Genomic DNA, 13,543 nt, shown 5'->3' with positions numbered 1-13,543 from the left:
CAATGTCATTTAAAACATTCAATAATTCAAGTTTAACACATAATTGTCAGAATGTTCCACACATCGAGATTTAAAAAAAAACCACAGTAAAGTATTTTCTTTTGTTCCAGAAGTGAAACTTTTGATATCTGTCTAACAACCTTATCACATCCTGTCCGACTTTTAATGCTCATTAATGTTTTAATTTCAGTATTTGCTTTCTGTAATTTTTCAGATGTACATTAATGATCATCCATTTTTCTTTACTCTTTGTCCACATCGGCTTAGAAAAATCCCCTGCCAGAAAGCAAAACTTTAAAATCATGTGCTGTGGTAGGAAACAGTGGTTCACTCCTTAAAAGTGAATGTGGAAAGGAGATTGACTCAAACGACTTTGTAATCAGGTAAGTGTGCTAAAGTGAAGAGTTTTTTTTTTTTAACATTTCATTTGCCTTCATTTTATTTTTTAAAGTTTTCGTCAATCTGTAAGCCAAAGTAAGAAAAAAAGAACAACTAAAGGCAACAAGCTGATTGTAGTCCTAGCCATAGGAGTAAAATGTTTTGACTGACATGGGATTCGGTAGATGACATTTAGTCCATAATATGTACCATAGGGAAACACACGCAGGCGCACATGAGTGAAATTATTATGGTGAGATCACAAAGTATTTTCCAACCTCTTCAACCGTCTTCTCATATATTTACATATGGCAGATGCAATCTAGGCCAGACTGGATCTTTCAAGCAAGACGCAGGTACTCGGAGCAATCTGACGACGATGAATCCTAGTATACTTCACAGAGAATGAGTGATCTTACCAATTACCTATTTATATATATATATATATATATATATATATATATATATGAAGTTCATTTTCTTAACATGGTAAATACACTTTTAAAAGGAAGGGAAAAACCTGGATTTTTTTACCAGCTTCTTAGTGTTTTTTAATGCAATGATTTTATGTTCCATTGGAGTATCCCATAATAGGAAAAAGTGTGCTTCGGAAGAACAATTATCTACATGTCTACACCGTTTCAAAGAATTAATATGTGTTTGGACTTGTGAGTTTCAATATGATATTTGGACCAAAACTTGAATCTCGGTCATATAAAATATAAAACGTGTTTTTTTTTTGCGACTTGGTTCTGTGACTTTGTGTATCTTTCCTGGTTGAAACAAGTATACATAAATAGGTGTATACAAATATATCATTAAAATATCATATACACTGGCCTTGAGGGGGATACGGCATTTATTGCCTGAACTAGAATTGTATTGAAAAGCAATACAATTCTTGTGAAGGCAATTATTGTCGTGTCCCCCGAAAGTATAGACAGTCCATATTATTATCATTACCCATTTCAGGCATCTTGAGCAGCAAAATAAATCATTACAATGTAATATTTTTTTAACAACTTCCCAATTCACGGTAACAATTTTCTACTTGGCGTCAGCTCGAGCTCTACACCACAATGTGCGCTGCATCCCTTTACACAGCTCGGGTACGCGGCGCGCGTATAACAGCCAACTCACACAGGCGCAGGGATCGTCCCCTATTTTTACGTGTCAACCTATGGGAATTTGCCCTCTTTCGCGAAACTCGGGTATGCGGCGCGCGTAAAAACATCAAGGCTCACACAGTAACAGCGATCGTCCTTTAATTTTACGTGTTAACCTATGGAAATTTGCCCTCGTCGCGAAACCACTCCGCGAGAAACTGTCATCAACAGCAAAATTCTCCTCACTGGGAGCTCAAGTGCCCGGATGCTATATTCCCCTCGTTTTTAACATGCAAATCCCATAGGTGTTTGCCACAGAGGGGAATATGAGAAATTCACCTCTCTTCTCCCTGGTGCCGCGCAATCCCGCGCGTAAGACGAGGGGAATACAATTTCGTAAAACCACAGCTCGGATGCCCGATACGGGTAATAATACTATTAGTCTGGGTGCCAAAGCCACTTTTTCGGCCTAACCTTGTTTTACTGTCCACCCAATGTTTTTGATGATGTTACCCTATTTCGAGGGTGCTGAATCCGAATCTGGATGATGCAACTCTTGCATCCATGAGGGTTTTGAGATATTCCAGATGGCCGCCAAAATGGCCGCCCAAACCGGAAATTCCTATGTATTCCCTTCTAGATGGTGAGAAATTCAAAACAATAGATGGTTTTATCTTATTTCGAGGGTGCTGAATCCAAATCTGGATGATGCAAGTCTTGCATCCTTGAGGATTTTGAGATATTCAAGATGTCCGCCAAAATATGGCTTCCAAAACCGGAAATTCTCACGTATTTCATTCTCAATGATGAGAAATTGAAAACAATGATGGTTTTACCCTATTTCGAGGGTGCTGAATCCAAATCTGGATGATGCAGGTCTTGCATCCTTGAGGATTTTGAGATATTCAAGATGGCCACCAAAATTGGAAATTAACATGTATTTCCTTTTAAATGGTAAGAAATTGAAAACAATTGATGGTTTTACCCTTTTTGGAGGGTGCTGAATCGGAATCTGGATGATGCAACTCCTGCATCCTTGAGGATTTTGAGATATCCAAGATGGCCGCCAAAATGGCTGCCAAAACCGGAAATTATCACGTATTTCATTCTCAATGGTTCAAAATTGAGAACAACAGGGGGGTGTTTCATCAACGTTTGTCAGCGCTGACAATCACCATGATAACAGTCAGTGACCAGAGCATCTCAGCCAATCAAAACCAAGGATTTTGCTGAAATTGTCAGCGCTGTCAAACGTTGCTGAAACATCCCCAGATGGTTATATCCTATTCCGTTTTCAAAATGGCCGCCAAAACCGGAAATTTCCACGTATTTTAATTTCAATGTTTCGCAATTGAGAACAATTTTATTGATAATTCTACCCTATTTCGATCACTGTGCTGAATGCGAATCTGGACGATGCCAATCTTGCAGCATTGAGAGTTTGGAGATATTCAAGATATTCCAGAATGGTGAGAAATTGACAACAATTAATGGTTTTACCCTATTTCAGGTTTGCGTCAATGGCATAATCGAAACCAAACCATACTCTGCTGATAAACGAACGCATATCGTACATCCCAGTTTGAACTTGCTGTACAGTGAAACCAGCTTGACCGGATATCTTGGAGTTTGTTAGATACAGCAGCACTGTGCCAGGAATGAATCTTGCAAGACTACAGATGTAATTGAATATTTGAAAGATTACACTCAATTACATTTCAATATGATGTAATATCATATATATAATATATATATATATATATATATATATATATATATATACACATATATGTATATATGGGGCGACAAACCTCGTATCTACAAAATGTCACATGTTCAGGAGAGAAAAACGAAAACAAAAACAAAAAGCAAACAAACATGGAAGCCAAAGCACTATAACAAATGAGAGAATCTTTCCTTTGACATTGCCATGGTAGCTTCATTTTGGGGGTAAGGCAGCTAAGGTTTTGGACAGGACATCATTAACTGATTATTTGACTGTTTACTCAAAAAAGTAATTTTCACTAAAATTTCAGATACAGGGTCTTGTCGCCCAAGCGACGATGTCATATATACACACGAGGGGATGGAAGAATCACAGGTGACGCGCAGTAAAAACAAACAAACAAACAAACGAACGACGACATGTAAGGTAATAGTTGATAGTCCAGTACTTACGAATATCATAATCATCCAGAGTGCTTTTGAAATGACGTTAACGACTATTTACCTCAAGTCGTTATGAGGGTCAACAGAACGGCACAAAATTTGACACGAACTCATCATCTGACGTGAGTTTTCTTCCTCTATTTTCATGCAGTGAGTGTTCATGTATCATCATCGTTTAAGATTCGTATCCCCGCTCTATGAGGTAGAATATTTCATTTTCTCTATGGCCATAATAGCTCTCCTCCATGGTATCCTGTCTGTTGGATTGATGTGGGTGATCTTCGATGCCATTCTGTCTTCTTTCATGGTTTCTTCCCAGGTCTGCGGCGGGGTCTCTCATGTGGGTTCAAAAATTCAACTTGTAAATTTACTATTTTCTGAAACTAGTGGGTCTTCTGTCGTGGCCTCATGTCGACATCATCTCTAGCCTTTTGCAAAGGCGGCTCGCAATGGGGTCGCATAAGGCGGGCGGTCGGTGAACTCGCTTGCACTCGGCGATCGGACACATCGGATGGGAGCTAGCTACTCTCGCAGCTCGCCGGTCGCGTGCTGTGTGTGCAAGTCCATTGCTCTCAGTGTGCGTGTGCTGAAATAAGCCAGTTCGGAGATACTAGTAGCTCATGTGCACATGGGTACAAATGACCTTTCATTTTTCTCAGTTGGTTAGGCACTTCACTTAATTCAAAGCAACATAATGCAGCAGCTTGCCCAACATAGCAATTTAACTTGAAGGAGCTCGTATTCTAACAAAGAATGAACCTGTGTAGATGAAGTGAAAAGAATGGTTTGTCAATCAACACTTTGGGAAGCTACTATTTCATTGTGCTGTTTTGAATACATCAACAAACTTTTTCTGTTAACATTGCCAAATAGCAGGCTTGCTGTCAGGTGGATGTACTGGCAGGCACTATTTCATTTCATTTCATTTCATTTCATTTATTTCATTTCCAACAACATTTTCATACACAAAATAACACAACATCAATACAATGTCGTAACAAAGAAAAATACGTGAAGTTAACAATAATACGCGTGAAAAAAAGCAAGAGAATATTGAATCAAAACTAAAGTTGCAGGAAATGGAGGAGACATGCTAAAAATGCTATTTATGCTAAATATGCTAAAAATGCTATTTATAAGGATTCCATGAATAATCATAAGAGGGTTGCTTATCTCAGTGAAATTAAAAACCAACCTGTCTCTCGGCAGAAATGACCTTTTTCTGCTCATGCTGAAACTGGAACCCCGAACTGGCTGATTATAGCGAGCTCCCTTTTGCAAACGGCTACACCATCTCAGTCTGCTCCTCCTCATTATATAGGTTTTCCAGGTCAAATGTCCACCGAGATAAACCAAATGTCAAATATGTAGTTCAAATGTCCATTCAGCTGAATAAATGTTCAAGACAGAATATGGTATCAAATTAGGCAATTCAAATGTTCACTAAGGTATGAAATGTCCGCACAAATATCAGACAAGAGACAATGCAGTTCCTTATGTTACATAGTGAAATATTACAGAGAACAATGCGCCGGGAAACCATTGTCAGATAATGTTTTCAAGTGTCCATTCCCTACTAGACAGTGCTTTCTTGAATCACAAAATCATTATTTCACATAGTTAATTGATCGTTTAGGACATATTTTCCAAGTGAAGTGTCCACTGGCTCAAACACATTGTTCAAATGTTCATGTGTATTGCAAGAGAGATGAATGTATGTCCACAATACAATGCGGTTAGCAATAGGCAGTTCAAATGTCTATGTAGGTATGGAATGTCCATGTAGCACATGTCAAATATCAGACTAGGCAGTTTAAATGCCGCATAGCCAAATAAGTATCCAAATGACTGGAGCAATGTCCCACAAGGGAGATCGAATGTGACATAGTGATTTCAAATGTCCATAGTCTTAAAAACTGCTTATTTAAACCATATAAATCGTAACCTTACAGGCATAAACGCATTCCTCAGTAATTAGTATGTCATGTACTTGCTACATACACAAACACAGGTCCATACGGTGTCAAAATAAAAACATATTTTTATTGAAACTTTTAAAAAATGCATACAAACAAAATCAGTAGGGCTAAACTGACATTAATCTTATGATAGCATTTTATTATTTATAATTATTACTTTATTATTTCATACGAAAGAATGAAGATTTCTGGTATGAGACTATTCACTTTTATTGTCTCAAACATAAAGGAAGTCATTTTCTTCAGAGTCTTATTTGACTTTTTTTTTGGTGATATTTTGCATCATCCCATACATAGAAAAAAAAAATAGTTCATATATATACAGAACTGCCATTCTTGTATTCCCCTAATACCATTGTGCTGTAGCTCAGAAACTAATGTAAACCTGTCATTTTGATGTCAATTCATAAGTTTCGGTTTTCTAAAGAACGTTTCCTGTCCGGCTTGTCGGACGGAATTTGAAAGTTGGACGGTATCAATTGGGGCTATAACCAATTATCATTTATCACCATTTTATCTTCTTGGTTTTTTTTTTCTAACTCTTTTCTTCTCCCTCCATCCTCTCATTTCTCTTCCCCATTTTTCTCTCTCCCTTTTTCTTTTTTTTTTGTTAAAACGTTGGACAATGCATACCTTGCCATTCATTTTGAAAGTCTTGCTTTTGTATTACCTGAAAAAAACAAGTTTTGTTTTTTGTTTTTTAGATAGGAAATTGAGAATCAACAAGAGAAACGAAGTTATTTCGGTGATGTCACTTTAATTGTGTTGCATAATGTTGGCATAGTCTCCATAGGCAATACTTATCATCGTGTTTTCGAGTTAAAGGATATTTGAATTACCTATGTAACATTTGAATTCCCTATGACCGACATGATACTCTCATTGACCTGAGATGACGAAAGAATTTCTTTTGTGTGGACATTTGACTTGACTATGGACTGCTTATATACCTATTTGGACATCTAATTTCCCTAATGGCACTGGAATGACTATATCATACTTGCTTCGCTAATGAATTTGATTCAGATAGCCTACAATTTTATGTTCTTGTGCCTGCAGAGCAAACAACATCAAATGCCAGACTACGGTAGCAAGAAATATGAAATTTATTGAAATCTTTGCACACAATAATAACCGAAAAAGAAAATATATTTGTGAATCTTATTATAGGAATTTCATCGAATATCTTTATTTTTTTAAGAATATGATTTTCCAAGGTCGGACTATTTACTTCTTTGGTCAGAAAAAAAGAAGGAAGTCACTCTTTGTGATAATGATTCTTAACTCTTTTGCTTCACCTCATGAATATGTGATACTTCTTTCGTTCATTTTCTTGCAGTTCATAGATATTTTACTGCCATTTTACTGCAAATGCAAAATTGCTTCTCGAGTTTCAAATTTCTATATTTATGTATCATCACTCTTTTGAATTCCCTGGATAAAAATAAAAACCGTGTTCTTCAGAAAAAGAAAAAAAAATGAGCGAGACTCGCTTTGTTTTAATAAAGTCATGACAGATTGTCTGTGAATGAAAACGCAGTTGTCTGCACCTGATAATATTCATCAGGATTTCATATTCTTGAGAAAGATAATTCTCTTTGCTGTGTTTTGGAGTCAACTGATATCAAAATTACTTACCTGGCATCTGAATCACCTATGAATGGCGTGATATGCTCTCATTGACCTGAGGTGACACGAAAATTTACATTGTGTGGATATTTGACATGGCTATGGACATCTTACTTACCTTACAGGATATTGGTTTGCTAAGTGGACATTTGATTTCCCTATTGACATTTGAATTACCTGATGTGACGCTTGATCTGATATTGCGGATATTTGACCTGGAAAACCTATACTTGCCCTATCCTTAATTACCAGGCCCATTAACTGGAAGAGGTTTTCATTTTCTTTCTATCACGCATAGTGTTGCCGTGCACATTCATCTGACAGGCCTCACCTCAGCCCTTGGACCATGTCATTGCCCTTGTCCCTGCATTGGATCTTGCATTTCCACAGAGGCATATTTGTACACATTCTCTTTCATCATTCTTAGTGGGGTTGCATTTTTGAAGTTGGGAATACGGGCGCGAGCTCGCAGAACTTTATTCAGTCACTCTGAATCCTTGTGGTCATACACAATCAATGTCTCACTACCCTCTGGCAGCTAACGTATACTGAGATCTCCAAGGTAGCTGAACTTGTTCACAGGAATTATGTATAGGTGTACAAAAAAAAAACCCACTTTCGATCCCAGTTCGAAATCTATCCCAGATAACACGGTCAAATATGCATGCATTAGTAATAGCTGACTATTGTACAATTCAGTTGTAGGTGATTTGAACATGAAAGCATAAATCAGTTCCATTAAATTCGTGATTGATTTTAAAGTTACGTTCCAGATTTTGTTCAAATTTCAACCCTCTACAAAAGAAAAAAAATCCTGTTTATTCTTTCATTCATCGCAGGGAGGTGAGACGCGCAAGATGAAGTGGTCCCACTAACATCCAAGTGGACTATATGGGAGATCGGCTTGGTGTAGCTAAATTGGGGTTATCCAGCCATCTTCGCAGATGGAAAAATGAACAAGCAAACAATGATTATGTTTCCTCAGAGGGTATTAAATCAGTCAGTACAAGCTTTTCGATGTAAGCCTATCTTCTGGTAGGTTAACACGGCCATTGCGGTGGTCTCTGAAGATGTTTCAGCCGCTATACACCTGCACACTATACGCATTGCGACGTCCATATTTCTGCACATTACACTGACTGTGCCAAATGCAATTTGAGACCACCATTCAAGTCTGCTGTTTTCTTAATGACTTGACGTTCTTCTATTACGTTGTTCTCCTTCAGGACAAATGGCTCACTTACCAAGCGGTTGTGGTCTTTCAACAGTAGCTTAGAAGAAGTGATCTACATGTATGGCCATGCTCTTCCTAAGGTCTGGCAAAGAAATGCTACAAACCTCCGGAAATTAAGGTATAAATCACGATTGTAAGACCTGCATTCGCATTTTATTGCATCTACCATGTGTCTACTGTATGCATATTACACATAATAACTATATGTACATAACTATCGTTATATATATATATATATATATATATATATATATATATATAGATAAGATAAAAAACAAAACTGGAACAAAGGTCAGGCTGTATTCACCAACGGTATATTTCTGCACACAAATTTTCGAGCGACTCGCTCTTTCTCAGTTGTTGATTGTTCTCTCAGTATCAAACACTTGAGAAAGAGCGAGTCGCTCGAAAATTTGTGTGCAGAAATAACCGTTGGTGAAAACAGCATGAACTTTGTTCCAGTTTTGTTTCATATCTTAATATCTTGCCAACACGTGGACAACCTACTCAATATATGTATATATATATATATATATATATATATATATATATATATTGGCGCATATACACGCCTATTACTTAGTTTTGTTATTTTCTGCTGTTTTTGCCTCTATCATTATCGTTATTATTCTCATTATTGTCTTGATCATTATTATTTTTGTATACAATATCTATATCATGTTCTGTATCCATCATAATCATTTTGTTTGATTTCTTTGATCCTCAGTCTTGATAAAGGGCAGGGCCCGAAAGCTTGAGAATAAATATTAAACCGTGAGGATTCAAGCTACGTCAATCGACTCATCCTTTCTCTCACCTATATATATATATATATATATATATATATATATATATATACATGTACATGTACACATATTTGTATATAATGAGAATTTTAGTCCAAGTGTTCAAATACACAAGATATGCAAGAAGAAATAATGCATTACAGCTAAAGAATTGTTTTGTAGCGGTTTTGCAATTATTCAGATTAGCAATTGTTCATGATTAGTAAATCAAGATATATGCCTATGATAACGACGTCCTACTCTGTAATATTTCCTTGGTATCATTAGTGTGTAACTGTCATATATTGCATCATTTTTGCAAATATCATAGCAGTATCACTATCAACGTGAATGAAACTACCTTTTTCAATATTGTTTAGTATATTTTATCATGTTTTCATACTTTGAATTCCATTGCTTGTCCTGGAAGAAGATTCAAGATGTGGGATCAAACCAGAGCAAATCAAATAAACAATTGTGCGAGCGTGTGGCTCTCTAAACAGCAGAATGCTCTGACGATATCATTGATTTCTATCACTATCGCCTTTTACAAGGAAAAAAAAATTGGTCAAAGGTCACGGGGTCAATGACGCACGTACACATTTCAACATTTTCTTCTTCACAATGTGTGTATTTCGCCTTAACATTTTTTTTCACGCTTTTGTGAAAGCCCATGGCGGAAAAAGGTTAGTTTTTACATATCCTGAGGTAATTCTGGTCAATGTTAGCACCTTGATGGTGCTAAATTCTACCATTCTTGCTGCTACTTGCATGATTGTTGATGCAACCAAACCAATAAGGTTTGTCAAAAGTAAAAATTAAGAATGTTTGTGATTTTGATTTTTCAATTTCTGGGGAACAGTCCCGCGTGCGTATTATCACATTAATGAAATTATCAATCACGAATATCAAAATTAGTAACGACGACGAAGATCTGATATTCTTGACATATTTCAATTGCATCGTTAAAGATATTGCTTTTCTTCGAGCAGACAAAATACTAGTTTATCAATTTAATCGTTGATGAGGGGCGAATAAGATGATCACCTTCACGTTAATATCCTTTCATTGTTGACTCGAGTTAACATGCATATGGTGTCCATTTTCCTAAACGTATTATGCCAACTATTTAATGTAAGTTAGAGATATCGAGTTACCACGCGTCACTTCAAGGGACTTCTGGAGTGATTCTTCTTCTTCTGATTAAGTCTGCCTCCTTCAATAGACTGAAGATTCTTGCAGACTGGTAAGTAGATTTGATCAATTGATTCTGCACCAGGCGAATTCGAAGACTACTATGTCAGAAGCCATTGGAAAGGGAATTATCAGAATAAGTCGTGAAGCAAATCGCCTACTTCCCAAGGTTAGTGCTAAGATTTGTAAATGATGAATAACATAAGTTATTGTAATTATGCAATGACTATGTCCTCTCGCTTATACGTGGCGATACATCTGCAGTATTTTTTACATGTTTGAATAATTACAATTGCAGTTGCAAGTAGAGGAAGACTTGGAACGGGGAGGGGGAGGGGGTTGAGTATTGTAGGCCTACAAACTTGTTTTTAAATGAGTAGCTGTCAATACCATCACATGTCCACGAAAACTTTTAGTCACATACGACCCAAATATTTTCAACCACCAACACTGAAAATAACTTTTTTTAACGAAGGAATCCAATCCATCGAAGCCGTCTTATTCTTTGTACGCGCATATACACACAGAGAGATACTTGCGGAAATCATTACAAAAGTATCGCTTATCGTGCAAAGAACGATCCAATTTGTTAAAAGTTGTAAATATAATATTATACATATATCAGTGCTTCTGTAGATATTGCAAATACGATAATTCATATTGTCAGAAGACTTGCCTCGACTAGCCTGCTCGCTTATGCCGTTTTTTATTTTCAAAACAGTGTTCTCGAAAAGGATGATACAGTTTTGATTAGGGGGCTGCAGGTTTCCAACTTTTTTGGGGTGTGTGTTTGTGAGTTAATGAGAAACTTCGTATGAAATTTTTGAAGAAATTCAAAGTTTATTTGATGAAAATCGGTCGTGAAATTACCGAGATATCAAAAAAGCGGTCCTAATAAAATGCGGACGACAATCCACGACTTTCATTAGGATCGCTTTGTTTTACCTCGTTTGTTTTTTTTTTGAAATCTCTGTCATTTCAAAAACCGATTTTCATCAAATGAATTTTCAATTCCCCTTAGAATTGTATGCTCTTTGACATTTCATAAAGTGGTTTCTAAGTATCTCATGAAAAAGTTAAATTCTGAATCTTCACTTCAACCAATACTATACCACCCCTTTAACTATTAACTATTTTGACTATATATTGACAATGTTAATTGTGTTATTATTTGCTAAATAAATTCCTTTTCATTTCATTTCAAATATACACGCAATCCCAAATTACGCGTTGTGCATTCTAAATCATATCACAGTATAATATCGTGTGTAAGGCTTTCAAGTAGATAAACACTGAATGCCAGTCTAAGCTATGTTAAACATCGTACTTTTTGTATTCTTCAAAAAACTACATTATTCATTGTGCATATTTTCTGCATTCGACAATAGCGTTATCCCACTTGCATAATGAAAAAACTCGCAAGCGGTCGCTTAGCAAGTGTTTTTTCAGAGAAAAAACCTTTTTAAGTGAAGAAAAAGTGGAAATACTTTGGTCACATTTTCCGAGTTTTCGTGAATCCTCCTTTTAAAGGCAAATAATAGAATTGAAATTGTACGATCTGGTGCACGCGCTTGGTGGAATTTGTTCAATCAAAAAGAAAGACGATAAAGAGTGTGACGATACGACAATACACAGACATTTCCTCGTGTTGAAAAAAAAAAAAATCCTGTTCAAGGGCAAGGGGACCATGGGGGGGGGGGGGGGGTCGCGTCGATCCCCTCACCCTAGATACGAGACTGTCATAATAACATCCGAACTATCATTGTCACGCCAAACTTCTCTGCAGGGCACACTACCACAACATTATAAACTTTAGCGTCTTCCGTTTAGACTTCCGTTTTTACTGTCTGGGCCTTTGTATTCCCTGTGCATCTGAATGGATACAACATCCACGTCCAGAGAACTCTAACATACTGATAGGTGCCTACGTATTTTTGTGTACAATAAGCCAATTCGGAGTTAGCTCATCGGCATTTTAGTACGAATGACTTTTCTTTTTTCTCAGTCGGTTAGTGGCACTTCACTCGTTTTCAGACATGTCACAGCGACATAATGCATAGGCTTTACGCAAGAATTTATAGGATTCACCAGTCCTGCTATGTTCAAACAAAAAAATGAACTTGCGTAGATCAGGGGGTGTTTCATCAACGTTTGTCAGCGCTGACAATTTCAGCAAAATCCTTGGTTTTGATTGGCTGAGATGCGCTGGTCACTGACTGTTACTATGGTGATTGTCAGCGCTGACAAACGTTGATGAAACACCCCCCCAGATGACCAGAATGATCCGTCAGTTAACACCAGGGAAAACTTCCATTTCATATACTTTTTATTGGGGGTTGACTGTATTACCAATCTCTTTAATTAATATTGCCAAATACCACTTTTGTTGGTAGATGGATGTGCTGGCAAGTAGCATTTATAAGGATTGCATGAATAATCATTACATCACAGATGCTAATCCCACAGAAGTTAAAGGGTATTCCAGACGATTTTCATAATTTCACATCCTGTAGTAGGACATAAATCAACAGTTCCGTGTATCGATTTGTAGAATTTATTGTGGTCCTTGAGCAGACCGACCAATATCCTGAAAAACCCAAAGCAAATTACACTGAACAAAGATGATGACATAGAACTAGGAGCCTCACATATTTTAGAAATGTAGCAGCATAATCGCATTACAATATCAAATGCTAAACAAGTTCAAATGTGTAGAACTTATGCATGCCTTCTTCTTTTGTTCTGCTTCCCTTGAGCCCCTACTCCTGCATTGTTGTTGTGAGGCTGCCATGTCATCATCCTTGTTCATTGTGAGTTATTATAAATGTTGAAAACATTCTTGTTCCTCATCCCAATCACTATAAATTCTGAAACTCTGCACCCAGTGTAACCAATTTATAGTTGTTTATAAGTAAAATCATCCGGAGGTCTCCTTTAAAACCATCACGCCTGTTAATACGAATGTCCTTTTTTTTTTTTTCTGCTCATGCGCAAAGTGGCACTACTAACTGGCTCATGGTACGTGTACACTGTAGGGCTCACACCCGTAAATACAAGGGAATGCTCCAG

The sequence above is a fragment of the Diadema antillarum genome, unplaced genomic scaffold, assembly GCF_040938485.1.
Source record: "Diadema antillarum isolate AM-2024a unplaced genomic scaffold, OU_Dant_1.0 scf00000047, whole genome shotgun sequence".
NCBI classification, from domain to species: domain Eukaryota; kingdom Metazoa; phylum Echinodermata; class Echinoidea; order Diadematoida; family Diadematidae; genus Diadema; species Diadema antillarum.
The sequence above is the reverse complement of the archived record's forward strand: the minus strand, read 5'-3'. Positions refer to the sequence as shown.